This window comes from Ixodes scapularis, unplaced genomic scaffold (assembly GCF_016920785.2).
Source record: "Ixodes scapularis isolate PalLabHiFi unplaced genomic scaffold, ASM1692078v2 PGA_scaffold1__304_contigs__length_218370807, whole genome shotgun sequence".
In the NCBI taxonomy this organism is placed as follows: domain Eukaryota; kingdom Metazoa; phylum Arthropoda; class Arachnida; order Ixodida; family Ixodidae; genus Ixodes; species Ixodes scapularis.
In genome coordinates, this window is record NW_024609846.1 from 198972255 (window position 1) to 198997833 (window position 25579).

Genomic DNA, 25579 nt, shown 5'->3' on the forward strand with positions numbered 1-25579 from the left:
TTCATTTTTCTTCTACTTCGAAACTTTCCTCTTTTCCTGCCTCAGTCTCGGGCTAAGAACAAAATGGTTAACGTTTTCTACTCGTTCGTCGTCATTCGCCGAAGAAGTTTTTTGAAGACTCTGTGTATTGTTGAGACTTTCCGTTGTGAACACGTGGAAAATTTTACGAAAGTGCAGTGTCGCAGGAAAAAGGCACAACGCGTCGAAAGGAAGGGCTGGCGGCGTGTTCAAAGCATCCTTGGCACGCCGAAGTGCCGTGTCTCTGTGCCTTCGCGCGCTTGGATACCGACCAAGAACCGACGCCGTGTGAATGTGTTTAGCGAGTGCAATGTGCGTGAAGCCGTATCAAAAGGTACAACTCGTCGAAAACGTGTCGCCGGTGTCGCGGCGTGATCAAAGCTTCCTTGGCACGCCGAGTGATGCATCTTTGTGCCTTCGCACGCTTGGATACCGGTCAAGAATTGACGCCGCGCCAAAGTTCTGAACGTGTGTCGCGCGTAGATGCCTTTAGATCATTTATATATATCGGCCACGGAGTTCTGGATCGTCCAGCTGTTCCGGTGAGTTGCTATCAATAAAAGGGGGAGATCTGTACGTATTCTTATGTACTATATTAACCATGGCTATGTCCCAAATCTACTCTAATAGATTCCGTGGGAGCACGAATAGGGCAACGTTGTACGTGGAGCCAGGGGGGTTTTCGAAAGCAAATGTACAAGACGGCGAGAATGAAAATCTTTGAAGCGCGGCCGATATGGTCGTGTGCAATCTGTTGACCAATTACAATTAGGCGAGTCGCGTAGGTTGATAATAAGCCAGCACTGATCAGTGATGAGGAGCTGTTGTGCACGGTATTGTGTAAATCGTCTAAGGACGAAAAAAAGACTTACCTTCTCCCCATCTCCCGTCGCTAGTGGACGCTGGATTAAGCTCGTTCCTAAACCGCGAGGGGAAAAGACGCTGATCCAGAGGCACGAACAGCTTCACGCACATTGCACTCGCTGAACACATACACACGGCGTCGGTTCTTGGTCGGTATCCAAGCGTGCGAAGGCACAGAGACACGGCACTTCGGCGTGCCAAGGATGCTTTGAACACCCCGCCAGCCCTTCCTTTCGACGCGTTGTGCCTTTTTCCTGCGACACTGCACTTTCGTAAAATTTTCCACGTGTTCACAACGGAAAGTCTCAACAATACACAGAGTCTTCAAAAAACTTCTTCGGCGAATGACGACGAACGAGTAGAAAACGTGTCGTCAGCACGCTGGAAAACCGCAGCAAAGGCTAGCAAAAACGGCAAATCGTATCCCAAGCGAGTGAAGCCCGGTGGCTTCACTTGCGCTGCAGCGAACAAGCGGGGAAGCGCGATCCAGCAATTGTCATAGAGATCAGTGATCGAAACAGTGACAAAGAGAAGTAGGGGTGTCGCGAACCGGCCGCGGTTCGAGTTCGACCAGGTTCGACTTTTTCGAACTTTTAGTGGAAAGTTCGTCGAACCTTGTATTGAGGTTCAACTCGTGTGCGCATGCGCGACAGGCTGGCCAGTTGGCTTCGGATTGGATGGTAATGGCTAAGAGATGAATTAAGTGCAGCGCTGATCGGCTATTTCAGTCAATACAGTACTAAAATTTAAGTTATTAACTTCTTCAGTGAATAGAATTAGTTTATTTTAATTGCAGCTGTTCACACAATAAAATAACCCTTTGCATAAAAAAAGAAATTCTCCAAACCTAGACATGCTTGTATCAAGGTCTGGCCACACTGTCCACAAAGTCGAACCGGTCGAATCTGGTGAAAAGGTCGAAGGTTCGTCGAACTGGTTCGACCCAGTCGAACCCCGAAAGTTCGACCAAAAAATCTGGTTCGACAAAAGTTCGCGACACCCCTAAAGAGAAGCCCTATGCTCCGTGTCTCCAGCTGCGTGTAGGGTGCCTACATGTTTCCGCCACCCTAGCTGCGTGTATTTGCGTGCAGTACTGGCAGTACAGGCGAAGGCAACGCCAGGCGAGGGGAGAAAGAGCAAGGACTAGAAAGGCTGGGGAGGAGGAAAGAAACCTTGTCTCCTTCTACCGAGAAACCCAGAATAACGTTTCACTATCTGGGCTATGGAACTGGAAATCTGTTTCTGGAAACCTGAAATCCAGATTGCAGACAAAGAAGTCACTTCTGAAATCCAGATAGAATCCTGATAGATTTCCATAATCCAGCTCTCCCGTTCTCCCCTCGCCCTCCATTGCCCTCCTCCTGCACACCACACGGAGTATAATAGAAAGACGCGAATATATAACACACCACCCGTTGTTGAACTATAAAAGGAGCGCCTCTCGTAACTACGGGGGAGGCATTCTGCGCGATCTGTCTCGCCGACAGTAGTACAGCAGATAACAAAAGAAGAAGAAAACACGCAATTTTGGAGCGCATATTAAACTCAGCGTGCGAGCACGGCACAGGTATATTCCTGGCCGCCACCGGTCGAAGTATCGAACGTAGGGGACAATGGCCAATTTTCTGCGGCTGCCAAGCGAGCCGTGCACGCACACAATGTCCGCTCGACGAACAAAAGATTACAAGTAAGATGCAGGCCTAGCCGCCGTCTCAGCCAGAAAGCAAGCGACCGCCGACGTTCAGGCATATCAAAACGTTCGGCGAGCTTCGACCAAGGCAGCGAACAATGAAACCAAATCAAACGCCAAGAAGAAAGATAGCTGCTGCAAGTCCTCTTTGCCGATGCTGGCCGGCCAAGCTCGTTTACGAGAGGTGCTGCGGCGAGGGGGCGACTCAGAAATTACCGACGGCCTCTCTAACGCGAGATCGGAACCGACCCCTAGTCACGACTTGGTTCCCCTCTCCGCCGACGTCGTTCAGCGCGGAGGGCTGGGAGCCATACGGCAAGGGAACAAGAAGAATGTTGATCATGGTCCGATGGTTCCGGCGCCACGTTGCTGTGCACACCAGTCTGCGAGCCTACGCGCATGCTGGTGCTGACGCCGCTACGGTGGGGCTGCCGTCGTCGCTTCAGGCGGCCCCCACACCTGGTGTTTGGACACAGCCTGTTGCGTTGCCGGGTCTTTAAACGTTCACGGCAGCTATTGAATTGCTTATGTCAATCCGCCGCATTCCAGGCCTCTCCATGAAAGTAGGATTGCCGTTGTTGTATATTTAGATAGAACAAAAAAAAAAAAAAAAGCATTTGACACAGTAAATTATAGCATCTTGCTTTATAAACTCCATCAGTATGGCTTTCGGGGGAAGACGTCGGAGCTGTTTGATAGCTATAACCTCATTTATGCACCGGAAACAGTGCATAAATGAGGTTATCTCTACCCCTCAAACGGTCTTAACTGGTGTACCAAGGGCTCAGTTTTTCGGCCCATCCTTTTTTCTCTTTCTGTGAATGATTTTCTGTCGTTTTTAAGATACTCGGAAGCATTAATGTACACCGACGATACGGCACTGATTATTTTTGTTGGGGATACGATAGGCGAATTGCAGGATAAAATCAATGAGGAATTGACTAGTGTATCATGGTTATAAATATTTAGGTGTTCTGTTTGATTCTGATATGCACTGCAATTAAGCACGTGTGTTCAAAAATTGCATATGGTTTTTATACATAATTAAAGACGCGCGAATGTTTTGATTTATTCATTTTGCGCATACTCTATTTCGCATTCGTGCACAGTCAGTAGGTTAATTGTATTGAATCCTGGGGCAATACTTACGCTACACACTTAGATCCGGTAACTCGCTTGCAAAAACGGGCGATACGATTTATAACATTTTCAAGAACAACTCCTCGTAGACCTCTTTTCCAATCGCTGAACGTGCTGCCATTCAGCTGTATTTACAAATTAAAAATAGCTCAAACAGGTCTCAACCAGTGATGTTTCGCGGACCCCTTGTGGATCGCCAGAGATGATGGGGGACCCCGTTAGTGGTGAGGGGAAGGGAAAGGTTTAGGATAATTATGATAATGATTTAAGAAATATATATGACTAAGGGCTAGACTTCTCTCGTTGACATACACACGAGAAAACTCACTCTAAACTTGGAACGTTTCTTCTCAATCTAAAAAAATACAGCTTTTCTTGCCGGGTTTGACTAATGAGGCAGGGCTTCGCGGATCCCTAGAATGCCTTCGCGGACCCCAAAAGGTGCGCGGACCCCCTTTTGAGAACCTCTGGTCTAATAAACCCCTTTCTTTGAACTTATTTCGATCTCCCAGAAGACAAAAAAGGGCTGCAGCGAATTGTATGTTTAATTTACCGCCATGCCATAATGCATATGGACAAAGGCTGTTTCAATTTTACGGTGCTCTAGTTTGGAATGAAATACCTATTAATATAAAGTTGAAAAATAACTTTTTCCCCTCCTTAAAATGATTCTTTCATGATTATGAAACGCAATTACGCTAATTACTTCATAGAACGTGATTTCTTTTGTTGTTGTTTTTGCGCATTGCATGAGACTATTGTATTCTGCCGCTTTTTGAAGCTATATTACGACTAGACCCCAGACTAGCCTTAACGGCTATGGGCCCAAACAGTTTTTGTGTATTTTGAAAACAAATTTGGAAATAAAGCAATGAATGAATGAATGAATGAATGACGCAGGTCAGGGGCTCAATTACACGCCGAGCTGCCTTTTATAGTTTCGGTATGGGCTATATACCGTTCAAGGATGTCCGGTCGACATTTCTAAAGCGGCATGTTTGCTCACTGAGCAAATCTACAATAAAAAAAATAAAAAAAGAATTCACAAGTTTTACAAAGTTGCGTGGGAAGTGATTGAGGTAAGCAAGCTTTTTTGTGAGCTCTGCTGTTTTCATGGCGTATGAAGATGCGTAACTTTCAGAGCAGCTAAAGTGCACTGGTGTTCGAACGCATTTTTTTTTAAACAGAATAACTGTTGCTTTGGCATTTGTTTCTGCATACCTGACACGAACGACTAGCTTACACTACTTTGGCTGTTTTTATGGCGAATGAAGATACGCAACTTTCAGATCAGCTAAAGTGCACTGGTGTTCGAACGCATTTTTTCTTCAACAGAATAACTGTTGCTTTGGCATTTGTTTCTTCATACCTGACACGAACGACTAGCTTACACTACTTCGGTGTTGTTTCCATACGTGGTGCATGACAATCAATAATCGAGACTCCCTTTAACACGAAGCACTTTGTTTCATTTAACCTGACTACTTCGCGTGTAATCGCACATCAGGACTACGCCACTCATCAAGACACACTTTCTCTTCGTCCAAGAAGGCGCTACAACCAGCTCAGATAATGTATGCTATCATCCTCACCTAGGGTGACCATACTGCCCAGCTGAAACCAGAACATCAAAGAAAAAAGTAAAAGAAAAAAAAAAGAGGGGGGGGGGGGGGGGAAGAGAGACAGAAAGAAACAAGCTTTGTATACTATTCAGTTCACCGTGAAAGCGCACACTTCTCTGGGCTTTTCGTTGAGTAGCGCAGCACACAAGCACCTCTCTTGCCCATTCTGCAAAACCTAAGCATGCCAAATATAGTAATATAGAAAGTGCCCCGCACACACGTCTGTGCGAATAAAGCTTATTGGCAAGTGGAGTTTCAGAAAAAGCTAAAACATCGTACTCTATTGGGGAAGACATTTTTATACCGTTTATTCTAATACACTGTTACGAATTATCGTGTCTCGTTTGCTTCCACTCGCCTGGTACTGATTTCGCAAGCAAGTTCCCCCGAAAACGGTAAGGACGGTAAACGGTACGGACGGTAGGAATGAACCTCCAAAACGGGGCTGTCTCGGCCAAAAAGGGGCGACTGGTCACCCTCACCGTATGTTCTCTAGTTTCGGCCATTCTTGTAAAACTAGGTAGAATTTCATTAACCATGTTGAATATACCTGAGACTGGGGTAGAAAAAAACATAAGAGTCGAAGAAACAGAACGGGACAGGACGACGTCTCATGTTTTTTTCTACCCCAGTCTCAGGTATATTCAACATGGTTAACATCCACCAGCTCGCCTGCACCCTTACTATTGTACCTATAATTTCATTGTTCACCGGGTTTCTCTGAATGCCTCCATTACCGCTAGCAATAAGCGAATGGAACGAACGCCTTACTCTAATAATCTAATAAATGCGGAGCTACCACTATCCTCTTTTTCACTGACGTAATTTTGTTTACCATTTTGTTGCCATGACCTGTCTGGCCCCGGCCCGCGCTAAAAGAATCATGGGAACGGTGTTCCTCCTTATTGATCGGTAATTTCGATCCTATCTTTGGTACACATCTTTTGAGTCACCCTGAATAAGCGCCTGATATACTACCCCAATTGCCTCTGTCATATCGCTTTTAAAATTTCTTCTCAATGTCAGCGTTTCTGATACTGCGCATGCTGTCCACCCTTCAACCTGGATGGGCTGCAGAAATCTCTTACATTATTATCATGCTGATATTAAATTAGAAACGCTAAAAATGTTATAAACAGCTCCGCGGATTGCGAGCTAAATCCTAGTTTTTGTTGTTGCGAATTATCGGCTTTTTAAGCAATTCCTGCTCAAACAACAATAACGAGAATAATAATATTGTAAGAGATTACACACATCTTAAGCAATGTAAGAGAACATACATCTTTAGGATTTTTCCCCCTAATTTTTTCTCCCAGTAAGCCCACAAAAAACAATGTAAGCGTAAGGCAGCAAACAGTACAGCGGCGGGGATTTCCCCGGAATATATTCTGTTTTGCACGCTCTCTTATAGCTTTTATTTATTTGTCGTTTTTCAACTCCTGTCACGTCTCTAGAGAGGAGAATGCAGTATTAGGGAATAATAATAATATTCCTTCCTCGTTTCACCCCGTGCAAAAGAAGCGGAAAGGACCGCCGGAAATGGTCCCACCATTTTCATTTTGAATCCGGCGCTCCATTGCCACAACTTCTGGGAATGCATCGCCTTTGATCGCACCATTTAAAAGACACGGGGATTTCTAATATACCGCTGCATAGTCGTAGAAATGAATGCAAGAAACAACTATCCAGAACGAGAACGCCCCAAACAGCCGCCATTGCCGTCCATAAGTACCGTCCGATTTGCAGACTCCTTCAGGCTTGCGCCGCTGGTGTAGTGGTATCATGCAAGATTCCCATTCTTGCGACCCGGGTTCGATTCCCGGGCGGCGCACTATTTTTTTTTCTTTTTATTTTTTCTGTAATTAGTTTTTTTTTTTTTTTTGTATTAGTCACGCTTTCTTTTATTTTTATTTTTTTTTTTTATTATTTTCTTTTTAAGTATAAAATTATTTTTAAAGGAACCCCATATTTCCAGATATTTGTGATGCGCCAGCTTGAACTTGAAATACACGTAAAGGACAGGACAATGCGTCGTACAATGCGTTAGCACCCAGTGTTTTACAGAACACATTGTGTTCTGTAAAATATTGTCTTCGCTTCGTGCAAACTCAGTTCGTTTTCCCCGGTTTTTTTTTTTTTTTTTGAGAGGGGCTTGTGATATTACACATTTTTGATTACACACTGCCGATAAAAAAACCAGGCATTTTCATTGTTATTTGATCGCACGCGACAAGACACATCAGGGATTGGCGGCCCGTACCGGGTGCTTCCGGGATGTAACGGAGACGGGCTGTGCCTGTTTTTACAAACAGATATATGACCCCGGTCTGGCTACATGAAGATCTCGTTCCTTTTTTTCCGCCCTTTGTGCCCTGGCTTTGCGCACCGGATAATGGAACATCCCCTGCACCGCTGACGATCGGACTAAGGAATGTCAGTTGCCATCGTTACAAAATTAAGAAAATACAGTATGTAGCCAAGCACGAGTGTTCTCAATCAAAATAAATTTACCCGCTGCATTTTAACAGAAAACCTTTGCAGCGAAGCCCACCTGCGGAAACTGCGTTTGGCCGTTCCGAGAGCGTGGGTGCGATTTCGATCACTTCTAGAGAAGACTAAAAAAAAAGGGGGGGGGGGGGGGGGGGGGGGGGGGGATCGCATTGAGCCAATTGAATGATCGGCAGCAATAATTTAAAAAAAAAATTAAACAAAATAAAAAAAAAACGGCGATTTTTGATAAAGCGGGTTGAAAATATCGGTAACTCTCAAATCACTCATGAGTTACAACTTACAACTAAGACCATTTCATCCTCCTCCGCATGGGCGTTGCCATCTTGTAATCACGTGACGCGGCAGCCATTAGGTTGCTTCAACTTGCTGCTCCGCTCTCCCCTCCGCGTCTTGGCGGATGCGTTGTATTCGTATTTTTCGTCGCGTTTCACCGCGCTTTTTTGCCTTACTTCGGAAACTCTAGTCCGATACGTCTACTCAAAGACTATGACATCACAAGGGTTGAAAGGTCCTTATGACAACTGAGGTTTGTTTACTAATAGTGGCGGAACATTCTCAGCAAGAAGCGCGTATATTTATATCGCGCATCTAGGATCGGAAGGCGTCAAGAATAGTCAGCGTAAGTAGGCTATCTGTATTTCCTGAAAGTATCGTTCTTTGTATTCATAATATATCGAAAACACTTCATCTTAATTATGTGAGGAAACGCGCGGAGGAGATAGAAAACGACCGTTTTGCTTGTATCTTATCTGAAGCTAGAAGTAATGGTACGTCAACATCAGGCGATTTGTTTGATCATAACATCACACCTACATGTGTATGAGATTATCAATCCTTTTGCTACGTAAACGTTCGGTTGGTCGGTTATTTATGAAGTTTACGAAATTATATACCATGATCGCTCCCATTTCGACAGTCATTTAAGTGATATATTGATTATATTCAGATAACCAGTGCCATCCACTTCGTTTATTTTAACGCAAAGGTTGGGACTTTCCGCGTAGGAAACTGCCACACACAACTTAGCAGTAGCGAGTTTTAGGATAGCGTGTACAAAGAAATAACGTCGTTTATATCTGCAAATCTAAAACGTGGTTTGGGTTCGGCGCATGCGCTATAATGACGACGCTTTTTTTTTTTTTTTTTTTTTTTTTTTTTTAATTGATGCTGTTTTAACTTTTGCCAGTATCTGAAATCCGCAATATGAAACGCTGAGAAAAAAAATAGTTGTCTGCATAACAATTACTTGAGTCCAGGATTGTCGATGGCGAATAGAGATTTACTTTTGGTGGCTGGCGACGCCGAAATTTACAAAGCGAATATGTACAAACAAATAAATATTTGTTCACACAGGTCCGTGAAGTGGTGCCTAGCGCTAGGATTCAGCCAAACTTTCTGAGGTATTTCTCCTTCTCCGCCCTTTAATTTTATATGGCAAATTTTACGGAAGACAAATGCTAGGTTTAATTTGACGGGCCTGTCACTTATATCACATCTTGAGTAAGCAAATGTTCATACAAAAATAATTCATTTTCTAGGGCCAATATCGCGAAATGCTGCTTATGAATACTTTAGCAAGGTTGATAACTTAAGAAATTTCCAACTCGGCCTGTCAAAACATGCTCGAGTACTGAATAATAATAATAATAATAAAAGAGGTCGAGACGATACCACTTGTTTATATCAATTATCTGACTCATTACACGATACATTTTTAGTCTGCGAATTTCATTAAAGGTTGGGTGCCCACGAAAACCAAACAGTGTGTAGTAAACTAGCGAGTTCATCTGTTCTGGCCGATTCAGCACATTGCTAATCAAGCTGTCGATATGCTTCTTTACGTTCACGTGTTAGTCTCTTCATTAGTTTGTTTTTCTGGAAATTGGTATCATCGGGTACGGCCGTAGATGATGGTAATCTCTCCTGTACATCAGTCAGGCGTTTCGCAACCGACCATAATCAGATACATCAAAGGAGTTGGTAAAAAAAGCCCGAAATTCAGGCTAAAATACACCTCGTAGTCCTCAAAGTGGTTCAATACCGCTGTTCCATTGGTAGTGTGCACAAGGAAAATACTCATATTACAAAATTAAGCAAAAACAACGTAAAACAGGAACATAGCCGCGTTCCCGTTGAAACCGAAACCAATGAAATTGAAGCAACCTAATGGCGCCGAGTGCGTTAGCGCCTTCTATCCGCCGGTAAGGCAACTATTAAAATGAAAAGGAAGATGTTTAGCATTTTTTTACCTCAGTAAAAAAAAAAGAAAAAAATACTAAAGTATTTTTTAACTAGAAAATAGTGGCATGGTATAAAAGCAAACAAAATATTACTGCGAGTTTTGTATGCTTTCCGTATTCATACTAGCGTACAGAAAAATCACGTAGAGGGCAGAAAAATCACGGAGTAAAACCCGAGACTCGTAATTCCCACGCCGTTATCTCTGCTTTTGTGTCGTTTACGAGCCGACCGGGGCTATAAATGAAGCAGCTGTCAGAAATGCATCACAGCGGCCCTCCCAGGACCACTCCAGAGGGAACGGGTCTTCTACCCTCACTGTCATTTCGTAACAAGTAGCGTTTATGAAACGCAAACGAGCCTCTCCTTCAGCTAACGGAAGAGTGCCTCTAACCGACACGTGCCCTTATGCGGGATTCCCTGCAAAGTCACTAGACGACCGAACGAAGAAGGGTAAAGGCAGTCGTGTTATCGGAGATTCGGGCGATCAACTTGGACACTCGGACAACTTTCAAAACACGCTCACTGGAATCAAGCAGCGGCAAAAGTTCATCGTCACGGAAGTCGTTAGCGGCGTAAAGAAAGGATCGAGGCGCATTCACTGGAGGAGACGATCTGCCTCGATTGACTCCATCGGATAGTGGCGTCGACTTGCGGTGACTTACTAACAAAAGCACAAAAGAGGACAAGAGGCCTCCTGTTTCTCTCGACCAGGGGGCGCCCGTAACACACGCACATCTAGAAGTTCAGATGGCGCTAGTGTGCTGCCACAAATAGAAGCCGGTAATGGACTTATATGAAAAAAAAAGTGGGTGCATTTTCTCCCTTGATTATAAGAGCAAATATCGCGAATTATTCGTGCGTAGTAGTTGGATTGGAACAGTTTTCAGTCACGCGGACAAAATAATTGGTCAGTTACGGCGTTTTTCTTTCAAATTCGTGGCATTAAAAACGGTGCAAAAATGGTTTCGTACCTGTATTTATGTGTACTGTCGGACACTGTTAGCGCGAACACGGCGTCGGCGCTTTTCAGCGTGGGGGATATACGTGTCAAACGAACGAAGGACAACTTGAAAAATGAGAGAGACGGCAAGAACTATGCAGGAACGCTGGATCAGTAACTCCCCGTACGTGTAGACCATGGGTCTCAAACACGCGGCCCGCGTGCCGTATGCGGCCCGCAAGAAACCGGCTACGAGTCCCGGTTCCCATGACTCGAGCGCTAGAAATGGCATGCACCATAGTGATCTCATCTTTCCGATTACTCTTCGCTCGAAAAGTAGCTCCGCTCTTTTAACGTATTCACATAGTTTATACTGAACTGTGTTCGTTTGCCCTCTGTTTCGCTTTATTTTTTACTTCCCAACTTTTTGTATAATGCACAACAATTCCGCTACTAGGCTGCAAGCGCAAGCTATTCGTTGAAGGATGCATCTCCGCTCCGCGAACTCTCGATCAGCAGGAGCAACTGCCAAAGATAAGAGCTCCAGATTTTCGCCTTTAAGCAATATCACCATTAAAAAGACAAGTATTTATTCGAGTGTTGTAGTAAAAATCGTCAGGAGAGCAACAACGGTCATATTAACTGATTGTTTTCTTAGAGACATATGTTCAGCTTAGTTAATTCCTGGGTGAAATTAGCAACATCAGCGACAGTGTACTTGTTCTATTAAAAATTCTGTACTTGTCCTATTAAAAATGTTGTACTTGTTCCATTAAAAATTCCAGCACGCTGACGGGGCGGTGTCATTTTAATTCTTATCACATCAGGTCAGGGCCCAAAGTAGACTTATAAGCAAATCAAATCTAAAGATGTCACTGGCAAGACTGTGAGTTAAAAAAAAAAAAAGCATAAAGCACGCAGTCTCTTCCTCCTTTTTACAGCGTGCAACTTTGGAACTGCGTTACCCTTTCTCTCCCTCATCAGTGTCACGTGATAGAGGCTGCAAGCAAGAAGCGTACAGGACGTTCCCATAATTCGTTGCGCGCGGCCTTTTGCAATTTTTGACAACCGCGGTCGGTCACAACCACGAAGACAGACTGGAACACAGCCAAAGGGAATAATTCGTCAGGGAAGCACACACTCTTGTACATTCTGTGACGTAGGCGCGTGCACATATACCCACGAACACATGCGCGGACACACACAGACGTGTGACGCAGAGAAACTAAAAACAAACTCATGGGACCGTTTTGTCTTGCCCTTCTATCAAAAGACGGAATTCAACTCTGGTCGACATATTTTTATTGTCCTCATTTCATCGCTCGTTTTTAAAATGCTTTCTCTACTGTGATATTTCGATTACTATTTCTAAAATAAATATATGTTTGCTCGCATCAACACATTGTATAAGTGTACGAGCCAAGCGCCTGTTCTTGCGCAAAGGCGTAAAACGAGACATATATACGCGTACACGCGGCACAAAAGGGAAGTCCCTAAGAACCAACCAGCCGGCAAATCCACGGGCCAAATTCTGCGGTTCCCTCGTTTATGCCCATAAAAGAAAAGCAGAAGATATATCACCAGTGCAATAAGACAGCTCCCGAACAATGTAAAAGTGCAGCGTTTCACACGATGGCCATGAACATGGAAGAACGCGGAGTGTGTGTGCGCCTTCATCGCAGCATTTCATCGAGTCCCGCTCTTTGCTAAAAGATCCCCTCGTGTCCGTCGGTCAAGTGAGGCTTCAACACACTGCACGCAGTCGTAACAATCAACAACAGAACAGGCGACTCATCGGACGGTCGGCTTCAAGGACCTCAACGACAGGCGGACGGACAACACCCCGGGTGGTCGCCGCACACACCAACTGGTCTCCATGGTCGGCCGCTGTCCGCTCACACCCGCGTCGTCCAAGCGCGATGTACCCTTTGCAGAGTCGACGTGCCGTGAAGCAGTCACGTGCGGCGACGGGCGCGTGCTGCCCATTGTCTTAAAGCGGCAACATTCCGACATAATAACCTCGCAAATGGTCCTGGCGCTTTGTTCAGTAAAGGGGGACGCCTGCTGCTCGAGCAGTTCAAAGGATCGCGAAAAACCGCCGATGTATGCTTGGCTTTTATTTATTTTTTTTTTTCTTTTTGTCGAGTCTTTGTTTTTGACAACGGGACCTGTTGCAACGTACGACGCTTGTTGATGGACAATGTTACGTAATTGTAGCGGATCATGTTGCTTCCGTGTGGCTCTCGAAAAGAACCTCGATGGTGATGATGAATCCGCGGGCTCGACGCCCGATTAGTTGGGCCGCTTCAGTACCTGACCCAGCCCAAGGTTTGATTCGGTGAGCTTCGCCTGATAAAGATCCAACTTGCCCACCAGAGTGAGCAAGGAGGCCTTATCGGTTGGTGAGGAACGCTCGTTCTTCGATTGTCGGTTGGTGAGGGGCAGACGACGCCCGTGCGCATTCCGCAGGAAGCGGCCACTGCAGCAGCGATGACCCGACAGAAACAACGCGTCCCTGCTCGCCCTAATGTATACCTCTCTTTCTGCGAGACGCCGCATTCCGGACGCAGTGCGCTCGACCGCTCGTGCCGGACGCTGACCCCGACGCATATCTGGACTCGCCGACACGTCCACATTTGTCTCCCCTTTTTTTTCCCCTTCTTTTCTTTTGTATCTCGTGTCGGACACCGTGTGCGTGTCCATGCAGCGAAGACCATTCAACTTTGCAACCTTCCGGGGATCTTAATGCGCCGCCGTCAATTTCTTGGCAGAGTACTTTTTTTTTTAGACTTAAATTAGCCCGGTATACCGTCACGTGCGATTATAAAAGGGTGGGAAAATAAATGTGAAAAAATGTACATTTTATTAAACAAAAAAAATTGGCCTCTGGCCTTCTCCAAAGGCGCAACATTCATTGGGCCTCTGCGAGAGTTGATTTCACGTGAAATCACGACATGAAGTTATGGCGTCAGCTGGCGTCATGCTGTACGTTGACATATCCCATCTAATTGCTAGGCATTTAGACCGCCTTTGGTGAGAGTTCCGCTGGGACGTCAACGAGGCTAGATCCGAGGAAGCGAAAGCCCTAAGAGCTGGCCCTAGAAATGCTACGCATTAAAAATAAATAAAATACAAAAAAAAAAAAACATATACGGAGAGTGCGTTGTAGACAATGCACAAAGAAAGAAAGAATAAAAGCTTTTCCAGGGGACAAAAAGAGACATTTTTCATGCTGTAGATGAGAAACTGCGTTAGTGAATATAGGCTCCGAGGTCTCTTGACGTGCATCAGGCAGTATAGTGACTGCATTACCCTACGCCGGCGCGATGCTCATACAGGCAGAAACGGACAGGGATCGAACCACGCGATGCTCATCCAGGCAGAGACGGACAGGGATCGAACCAGAGTTGGACAAGATACTCGACAAGAGTATTACTTCACCTGCAACAAATCTTCGGTATAATACAAATACTTCGAAATGATAATTCAATTACTTTGAATGATAGAAATAGAACAAAAAACTCGTCTTCTTTTGGTGTCTTGTTTCATTTCATTATATTTGTTGTTTTCAATTTTAATCTGCATTCTTGGTCCTGTTTCTTTCTTGTGTGTGTTTTTTGCTCTTGTAATCGCTTGTTTCCGCTCCAAATAAATTTGCAATCGGTTCAGCTTTGCGCCGGGGTGTGTCTATCCCTATTCCCATAAAATATTCGAGCGATAAAGGTTTTGGAACGCTGAAAAATGTATTTGAGATCATGTGTACGAGTGAGAAGAGTAATTAAGATAATTCTTTGAATCCAATCTACTTGCAAGGTACCGAATGACTACCAAAAGTAATTGAAATAGATTATTTGGAGTAGGGTAAGGTCTGGATCAAAGATAGGAACGACCCCTGGATTCCAGGCGCTCCAAGCTGCGATGCGCTACCAAACTCGGCTAGCGAATTGATCGGTCCATGGTAGAGAAAACTTGTCTAGCCAGCATGAAGGGAGTAGGGCCGGCATGGTCCCACATCACGAGGCAGTCTGCGCGCAATGACCATCGACCACCGCCATGCGCCTCCAGGCGGGACACGAGGTAGGCACGTCCAGGAAGTCGGATCAGACGATCGGGGAACTTCACGAAATTGGAACAGGCACGCAAAGGGAGGAAGTGCAATTGAGCGTAGCGCTGAGGCGAGACCATCCAACGTGCCGCTGGCGGCTCAGCTGAGACAAACGTCATCAGTCGGGGATTCAGGCAGCGCCGCCTGATGTCTCCCCGGCGTTTTTGATGGAGCGCTAAAATGTTGCATACCCCGCGCTGGAATGTTGCCGGTGCTGTGCATAGACCCCAAGGCCATTCCTTTCAAAGTTTCAATTCCTCCGTCCGGGGTACCCGAGGATGTCTTCTCGCCATCTCCGTTCGTCAACTTCTATCTGCCACTCTTGGAGTCCATTGAGGAAAACTATCGACCTTGTAGCTGGAGTGGCCGTTGGAGCTCTTCGATAACAGTGTCGACGATGGAGAGAGATGCTGGACGGCCAGCGCCAGGCAGCAGCTTTCGGAGCTCCTCTCGAACGACTTGTCGCATGATGTGGCGAAGGTTGTCGCTTCCAGCGCTGAGCTCGGCGTGCAGCAGTCCGAGTGTTGAGGCGTGGCCGCGTCGGTGGCATCTGCTCGCTCCACTGCAGGTTCGTTGCCTCGGTGACAAATCCGTCAACCGTGGTCGGGGGGTTACGGACGAGGCCTTACGCCGCGTATGAGGACTTGTAGCTTCTTTTCGTATCTGGCCTGAGGGTCGGCGCGGGAACTCAGGTGCAAGACACCTTCCACGAAGCTAGTGACGCTCTCATTCGGGCCTTGGGTTCTCGACCGAAGCAGGTCTTCGGCTCTCTCCCGTCCATGTTGACTCGAAAACGTCCGTCGGAGGCTCTCTTTGAGCAGTTCCCAGGAGGTAACAATGACAGACGCAGTATCATGCTTACAATCCTCGCGTGTAATACTATGACAAACGCAGTATTATGCTTACAACCATTGCGACGAGAGACATATAGTCCTTGCGAGTATAATACGGTCCCATTATTATTATGCATTTCATACCGCACACCCATGGGAGAGGCGAAATAAACGTGTCTACTCTGCACAGAAGATTGCGAGGAGTTCAAGAAACCTTGGGAGTATGCAATACGATGGCATACACGCGAATCACGATTCCGCTTTACTGTGATCACGCGTGAACCCTCTTCAACGCATCAGGACGCGCTCGCCCAGGGGCGATTTAGTAACGCGCGTGGAGCGGATGTAACTTTTCGCAAAATAGAACTTCTTTCTTTTTTGCGAAAAAAACACGAATATGCCAAAATCAACAAAAAAACGAACGGTACGGGCGCAGTTCATTGGTGTGCTTCAGCCTCAACATGGCAGTGCGCAGCAGCGCATCGGCTTACAATATTTTCTTTCTAGTATGCATGTCTATGATATATACAAGGACTGTTTCGAGAGGAGCCATTTACAGAAAAACACAAAAAGTGCGACCGAAAAGATGTTCGCGTCAAACATCCACGGCGGCAGAAGCGAGCGATTCCCGGATCGCCTCGATAACCAAACAAAATTCCTGCCGAGGCACGGCAGAATTCAGCGAGTATAGGAAAGATAACGGCGAAACACACATATATATATATATATATAACAGGCACTGTGCGAGCCAGGAATTAGATAACGCGTGCATTCCACGTGTATCATAGTAAACGTATCCACCAAATACAAAGAAAATACTAAAAAAAAAAAAAAGACTCTCTGAACACGTTTCTGAGCACTCCGAAATGATGACGAATGTGTTAACGAAATTTAAAAAAAGAAAAAAAGAAAAAGAGGCGTGTGTATGTGTACCTCTAAATGGATATAGATGGCGTTCAGGAATGGAAACTGGAAAGCGCGTGGGGAGAATAAAAATAAATGAGAGAAAAAAAAAACATTAATCATAAGGAATACTCTGTACAGAATAAGCAGGTTATCAGAAAAGTGTTCGATTGCTGCGGCGCCACCAGATCTACACGTTTAAACGATGACGAAGAAAAAAAAGAAAAAGGAGAGTGAGAAAAACGGGAATCCCGGGTCAAAATTTGATATAAATATGAGCGGATTTGGCGGGAGGGTCGCCGAGGTGAAATGACAAATGCGAGTGCGCATACCATGAAAAAAAAAAAATATAAAAATAAATAAAAAAGCTAGTAGACAAAATTTAAGGCGCGGGAATTAAAAGAAAAATGAATAAACAAAGCTGTGAATATAAGGGCGCCAACGAGCTGCTTTAAATTGCACTCGACATAAAGCCCGAAACTCCAGGTAAAAAACGACATAAACACCAAAAGGTCTCAGTTAGTGGTTTGCCATTAAAAAAACCTTTTAGTGTCGTTTTCCCCTGCAGTCTCGGGGTTTATGTCAAGTAAAATAAAGATCTGGCGGGTGCAAGACGTGTAGGGCGTACCAACCGGGAGGGGGGGCAAGGGGGGCGTTTGCCCCCCCCCCCCCCCCCCCCTTCCAGTTCTCAAAGTGGCCTCGATTTTTTTTTTCCCCCATCGTTGGTTTTGCGTTTGCTGCATGAGTGGCAACTTCAGCGCTCCCCGTGCTTGCAGTCGTCCTAAGATGACTGATTTAAGGGTTTTCAATGAGGCTCAGTGTTGCCAATTTAACGGTTTTCCCGCTAAATTGGATGACGTACGTATGTGGTCACGTGATCACTTTGGTCACGTGACTGTGCCCTGACGACCCGCAAAAAAAAAAAAAAAAAAGGCGTTCCTTGGTTTGTTTGGAACGTAACCGGCAGGAGTCGTGTCTCCGTTCTTGGCCGTCGCCGAACATGGGCCGTTCGGAAGCACGTTCGGTTCGCCCTTGTAGCAAAAAGGCACAAAAAGTGAAAAAGAAAGTAAAAAAAAGCGGAGCTGCATGATCGGCCGTGGTCGTGGGGCGTCCTGCCACCGACACCGAGCCAGACCTACGGCCGCGGTCCGATGCCATCATCCGTGCGGCGCATGACCAGCCGATAATCGAGCGCTTTCAGCGCGGGAAGCTAGCGGCAAATATCGACGTTACCGGCGTATTCACACTGCCTGCAGAAAAGCCGTCCCATTGGTCTTGCGGTCTGCAGACATGTTGGCACTCGGATGTCCACCAAAAGTGTGTGCAGCGTGTCTCGAGTATGCGGGATGAGCTGTACGTGCATGACTGCTCGGCCAATCCAGGAGACGTTCGAGGAACGACAATGGCCGTCCTCGTCTCAAATCCCAAAAGGGAATTGGCGTCACCATTCTGGATGCGCCAAACAAAGTTTCAAAACGACGCTTAATTCGTGGTCTGGGCTCACGTCTCGTAACTGCAGGGAAGGCCTTTGTTCCGGACCCCTGCAGGGCGAAGGTAAAAAAAGAATGTGTTTGTAATAAAAAAAAACAATGTATTGAATAGTCGTCAGGGAACAAAAGCGCTCCCTTCGTTGGCTGCCAAGATGATCGGAACACGGATGTTGTCCTGATTGCAAATGCATAATACGACATTCTCCCACGACATTGCCCCACGCCATGTTCCCACCGAAAATTTCCCAAAACTTGTTGATGAACATTTGTATGGGTGAACACTTAGTTTTACCAAGCGCAGCCCCATTTCGTCGGAGTCGGAGCTCTTCGCGATGGCCGAGCTCACACTGTTCATCCATCGTACAAAAGACAGCATGCAAACAGACAGTCACCGCCGCGCTTCGAATGCCGCATGGCAATGCGTTCGAGGAGGAAACTTGGCACGCGGCATCCGAACCACGGGTATACGCCTCGCAAGTGGGCTCATTTTCGTCTTCTGCGCATGAGAAAGGAAGTAGCGGTGACGTCAGAACGCCGAGCCCTGATTGGCTGATCGCGACCCCCCTATCTGAGTGTCGTCTGCTCCTTTGTAACGTCGTCTGCTCGCAACGTCGTCTGCGTCTGTCTTACCATTCCTGCGACTTTCGGAAATTACGAGCGAGCTCGACTTCACCTTTCAGAGAGGGCAGACGAAATAACTCGAGCGGTACGTTGTTTTTGTCTAACAACTAGCAGACGTGCATCAAGGAGGGAAGTCAAAGGACTCACTGGCGAGGTGTCCCGAGGCGCCGAGGTTTGTTTGAAGAACCGAGAGTGAGCGTGTTAGTGTACGCAAGTTCCCTCCCAAATACTTTTTCCCTCCTTTCGTGTGCGGCGAGACCCCTCATTCTTTAACGGCGTCGGCGGGTTGGCGCAGTTAACGTCGTCTGCTTTACGTCTGCTAGTCAAAGCGATGGCTGCTTTACGTTTCCTGCGTCTGTCGGAGATTCACCGCTTTTTCACCGGCGAGAGTCACCGTTGCCTCGGGAAACAAGGACATAACAAGAGGAAGAAATTGACCTCTTAATCTAAAACTTAGGTCAGCGATCAAAGTATAATACGGGAAGGGTTCACAAGGGTCGCGCGGGCATATTCTATTCAGCACGCCAGCCGGTCGTGGGCAGACGGTCGCCGAGTCACGGAGTGCCTGCTAGGCCTAACTGCCGTGCTCGCTTGGTCGCGTTCGGTGGAATCGTGGCCGTTGGAGCTTATCCCGGGTGTTTGTGGATCCAGCGTTCTTGTTCGTCGTGGTCTGTTGCAAGTACTTTTTACTTTTTTCTTGCTGCTTGAAGTCGGGACGCGTGAGAAGCGCACGTAAAAAAATAAACGTCCGTGGGTCGTCGCGACCGCGACGCTGTCGGCCATGCTGATTTGTTCGTAAGAAGTGCGTAAGACAGCTTTGGAGCTGTCGTAGGATTTCGTCGTAACCTGCGCAAAACTTACGAAAATTTCGTTTCGTGAATACGAATTTGCTATCACGTTTTGTCTTACGCACATTTTTGGCGTAAGATCGTTTCGTGAATCTAGCCTCTGCACTTCCGAAAGTAGCAGGGAAGGTAAGACAGACGCAGACGACGTTGCGAGCAGACGACGTTGCAAAGGAGCACACGACGCTCAGATAGGGGGGCCCCATCAGCCAATCAGGGCTCGGCGTTCTGACGTCACCGCTACCCCCTGCGCGAGAAGCAGACGAACTTGCCCTCCGCATTGCGGTGATTTGTGTTTGCAGGCTGTCTTTTGTATGATGGTACGAGCAGTTCGTGCAACGCAAGAAGCTCTTTTCTGGCCAATCGAGTGGTCGTGTGGCCAACAGAGTTACCCGGAGCCAAGCCCGCGCCGCACAACCCAGACAACCCAATCCCCACCCGTTTCCTCGTGCATGAGCACCGGATAGGCGGGCTCTGCCGCGTCAAGTCGCTCGAAGCTCGTCATGTTCTTTTTTTAAAAAACGTAAAACAAAAATAAAAATATTTTTTTCGAAATCGAAAGGCGCACAGTGATAAGATATTTTAGTCAAATGAGCACAAGATGTCACACGATTGCGGCTCAAATAGAGGACATACAACCAAAACACTACAGTTCTAGATTGTTTTTTTTTTTTCTTCTTATAGTCGACTACTATATCCAAAACAATTTTTTTTTAAATGTAAAAAAAATGTTTTTCTTCTTTTTTTTAGGAATTCAATTTCAAACATTCCACATTTGTTATTTCTCACAACGTTTACCGGAAGGTGGCAGAGCGGCTAGTCAACAGATCTAATGGTATTATTACATCTATAATGGGCTTGCTTTGGTCTTTCTATATAGAGCTAAAGAAAGAGAATTTACCTAAAGTACAGACAAAGTAAGGACCTGTCGAAGTTGACCAAAAATCGACCTAAACGACGAGTTACACTTTTTGTCTAGAAAAAAATAAAATTCCTGAAAATATTTGAATAAATCAAAGTATTTTTATAGTACCTATTAAATGAGGGGAAAAAGTTAAAAGCGTGGAGGAAACAAATTAGCGCAAGCAGAGAGTGTCAAACACGCGACCTGCGAAGGCAGGTCGCAGGTCGCGTGTTTGAGCCGTGTTTCCGTGTGAAATGAAACATTTGTGGAGCTTTCGTGAGACCACGCCCACTTTTTTGCTTACACAGAACATGAAAGAAGGCATCAAGAAGTATTTTCCGCATTACTAATCCCCACAAGTTATATATGGTTTGAAAGCTAAAGAAAGAGGCTATCAAAAAAAAAAAAAAAGCAATATTCAAAAACAGAATTTTTGACCAAACAAAGTCTCAACCTACCTTGAATGCTGAAATTGAACAAAAAGTGAAAACCTCCTCTGTTTCATAGTTTATTTCTCAGTACTCGTACATGATAAAGACACAAACATTGTTTACTATGGAAGGCAATGAAAGGTTCTACACGTGGTATTATTTTAAAAGCAATACTAAACATAGTCGACTAAAAAAAAAAAATCCGCAGTTTAGGTCACAGTTGTTCGCGGAGGCAAGTTTGGTGATTTGTACAAAAATTGGAGCGACGAATAATAATTAGTAGTTATAATATCCTTTTACCTACTTGCATATATATCACAATAAAAAAATATAGACGCTCTATTTTGAATACTTTGAGATTGAGACTGATTCAAAAACGCCACACACGACAATCGTCAAAACCTCGTCGTTCTTTCCCGCTTCTTTGAATTTTTTTTTTCTCAGAAATTAAACATGTCAGGAAATTACAATAAAAAGGATTGTTCTTCATGGAACATGCGCCACGAAATATAAAAATTTGAAGCAAAATAAAAAATACGACTGCACCTCGTTGCCTGAATCCAAACGAAACCGCCGATATATATATATATATATATATATATATATATATATATATATATATATATATATATATATATATATATATATATATATATATATATATATATACCGGGTGTTTTTGCGAAGACTTTCAGAAATCCTAAAAATTAGGGCGATTGAAAAAAAAAAATGAAAAAACCTCTCTTCGGGAACAAACTACCAGAAAGACTTGGAGCGCGTGAGACGAGTAGTAGCGCACTAAAGTTACCACTCGTGGAGCAGGTACAAGGCTAGCAGTTGCGGTAAGGCGCCCGCGCGATTTTTCCGCCTCTTATCTAGCCCCAGCCTTGTACCTGCACCACGAGTGGTAATTTTAGTGCGCTACTACTCTTCTCAAGCACTTAAAGTCTTTCTGAAAATGACTGATTTAGTGGTTTTCGATAACGCTCAGCCACTTTCTAATTGGAATCATATGTCTATTTCCACTAATTAAAAAGTTAATTAACAAGTTTTAATTAATTATCTGGCTAATTAGTAGGTGTTTGGCAATTCCTGACGTCCGCCGTGGCTGGTAGTTTGTCCCCGAAGAGAGTTTCTTCTTTTTTCAATCGCCCTAATTTTTAGGATTTTTGAAAGTCTTCGCAAAAACACCCGGTATATATAGGTGGTTTCATCTTAAATCGGGCAGGCTAAAAGAATCTAATATTTAATTTTGACCAAAAAATATGTTTTGGGGGCATTTCTCAAATGAAGGAGGGCGAAAACCGCATGTTCCCCAGATTTTTCGCTCTCGAGTTACGAAGCGTAGAAGCCGCAGTGGCAGAAACTAGTATTTTTGCCTGCTGTCGCAGGTCGCGTGTTTGACACCCTCTGCTGGCGCAAATTTGTTTCCTCCGCGCTTTTAACTTTTCCCCCTCATTTAATAAGTATTATAAAAAGATACCTTGATTTATTCAAATATTTCCAGGAATTTTATGGTTTTCTAAAACAAAAGTCAAACTCGTCGCTTAGGCCGATTTTTGGTCAACTTTGACAGAAAGCCCAAAGCAAGCCCATTATAGATATAATAATATCATTATGATCTGTTGACTAGCCGCTCCGCCACCTTCAGGTAAATGTGAGAAATAACAAATGTTAAAAGTTTGAAGTCAATTCTCTAAAAAAAACTTTTTGTAATTCTTTATTTTTTTAAATATTCTAGATATAGTAGTCGACCATAAGAAAAAACAATCTAGAAATGTATTTCGGTTGTATGTCCTCTATTTGAGCCGCAATCGTGTGACATCTTGTGCTCACCTGACTAAAATACAGCAACCTTATCATCATTGTGCGCCTCTCGATTTCGAAGATATATTTTTGTTTTTGTTTACGTTTTTTTTTTTTTTTTTTTTTTTAAAAAGAACATAAAGTAGTTAGACGAGCTGCGAGCGACTTGACGCGGCAGAGTCCCGTCGCGCGAACTGTTTCCAAACAGCTAGCGCGCGCACTTTGGCCAGTACGTGAGTTTCCGGTCTATTCTAATACAGTTCTTCGGCGACTCGCCTATACGCGACACATATCAAGTTCGGCAATCGCTTCTGCAATCAACGGAGTCGAAAAACCAGTGACTTCGACTTAGAGGTCAGCCCAGCGATAAGCGTTTTTCAACACTGTTCCTTTCGCTGAAATGATGAATTCGCACCAGCTGGTGGTCCCTATAGAACTCCTTTCGTCTCCCCTTTACAAACACGCTATATTTATCGGGTATCCTTGTCGTGCTTCGATCTGGGTAATCGCGACAGGGAGAGACTGCTCATCCTCGCCCGGTGTTCGCCGAAGTAGGTGTGCATAGAAATTGCTCTTCTGTTCTCAGAAAGGCAATAGCGTTTGCACCTTGAGTGACAAGTTCAGCGCGGACCGACTGCCTTGCGCCGATTATTCCCAGAGGCACGAACGCCCAATTCTTGGTGGGCGCCATGTAAGCAAAAGTTCCGAGCTGAGCCACATTAAAGGGGCCCTGCAAGGACATTTTTACTGGTTTTTAATTTGCACCCAACCTGAGCGCACTGAACGTAGTAACTTAATGATATTTTTCTCCAAATTCGCTTTATTTTAAAAGTTGTAGGCAAATTAAGATTACAAAAATAAGCAAAAAAACAACCTCCCTCATGACGTCCTTGGTCGCTTGAGTGGTCGTATGAACTAGAAGAGGGGTAGTGAGCTCAGCGAGCGCTCACGGCTACCGCACTCCGTGTCGACGGCTCGAGAGGGCGCCAGTAAAGCATGCCCTGGATAGGCTGCATGAAGCGGGCAGCCAAGACGGCTGGCAGGCATTGCAATTGCTGCGCGATTAAACACTAATTCGGCATGACACTTCATTGGCCACAAACGACAGCAAACACGGGGTATAGATCAGTTCAGAACGGGAGCCACTTCGCGCTGCCATACCGCCAAAAGGCCAAACCGCAAGCCAAACCTGCTCGTCGAAGGCCTTCGGAAAGCTAGGAACCGATCGGATCCTCCAGGCCATACGACCGCAGCGCCGCTGCGTACATCCGGGACCTTTCCACGCTCGCCGCACGTCGGTGCCTGATGCAGGCACGTAGCCAGGGTTTGGTTTCGGGGAGGGAGGGGAGGGGGTGGGGGGGGGGGGGGGGGGGGGGGGGGGGGCAGGCCCGTTCATGACAAAATGCTGTATGAGGGGGGAGAGGAGCTCCCAGCATAATGAAAAATTTTGCTGGGTACGTGCCCCCCCCCCCCCTGGCTATACGTGCCTGGCCTGATCCTACTACACCTTTCTAGTATGCGCCGCCTTCTCCACCGCTTGGTGGCGGGTATTTCGACGGGTCATTTGTTGTTCCCGTACTTTTTAAACTGCATTTGTTTCTTTCCTGATCCAAGAAACTGAACAAAAACTACTTTTATAAATAATTGAAACGGCTCGCACCACTTATATTTTGTATTTCGACTAAAAAGAAGCTTTTAGCGGCTCAGACCAGTAGTAAGGCCAGAACCAAAAACGTCACATATCGCGCGCTTTCGGCACCGCGGGTTGCCCCCTTAGGTGGAGGAGGTTTCCGCGCCGTCCGGTAAAATACGACGATCTGATATTTAGTCACTCTCTCCGTGCCCGCTGGCTTGCTCGAACCGCAAAAGACGTGGAAACCGCAAAAAAAACCGGGACCACCCGCTTAAAGGGGTTTTAAGCGGGTGGTCCCGGCTGAGAGCGCTGGTTCCGGTGACGTCCTCTACAATAACTGCTTCAAAATGTTCTACACAGCAATTGAAGAACTTCAGCGTGAACAAAAAGCACCGTCATCGACCTCGTCGTCGCCGTCCCTGGGGCCAGCGGACACATCATTCAATGCCGAGGAATCCCTGGTTCAAGGAGTCACTGAGGCGATCGACGCTGCTGAAGTAAGTGTCGCGCCTTTTAAACTTCCTTCCAGCATAAGCCCTCAAATTCAGAAAGCCTACATAAAGCGAAAACAGACTGAGGCTACCGAGAAATTCAGAGCGAAAATCGGTCGCAAGCTGAATGATGTCTACGAAGAGCCCATTGATATTCTGGAGCATGAGCCATGTTCCTCGTGCACAGGATGGACAGGAAATTTGCCAGCTCCCTATCTGAAGTGCACGTCACAGTAAGAGCGCTACCCGCCCCCTCTTGCCGCCTCAGATTTCAAAAAAAAGATGTTTTCAAACATATCCCCGAAGCCACAAAGCACGTTTTGGACAAGGCAAGAAAGCTGACGGAAATGGGAGTCTGGCCGACATGTGACCCGTATCAGGGACATCCGCTGGACGAAAATCATGTTGCACAGGTGCTCTCATACACGCGCCGTCTGATACACGCGCCGTCCGAATCCAAAATTTAAGTTCACTCGCGTTGCCGAGCAGCC

At 45.7% G+C, this 25579-nt stretch overlaps 1 non-coding gene across 1 annotated transcript; it reads left to right on the forward strand.

The window, feature by feature from the left end:
- Positions 1-7094: 7094 nt before the first annotated feature.
- Trnag-ccc lies at positions 7095-7165 on the forward strand. The gene has a single exon. It is a non-coding gene; the product is annotated as a tRNA-Gly (tRNA).
- Positions 7166-25579: the final 18414 nt, after the last annotated feature.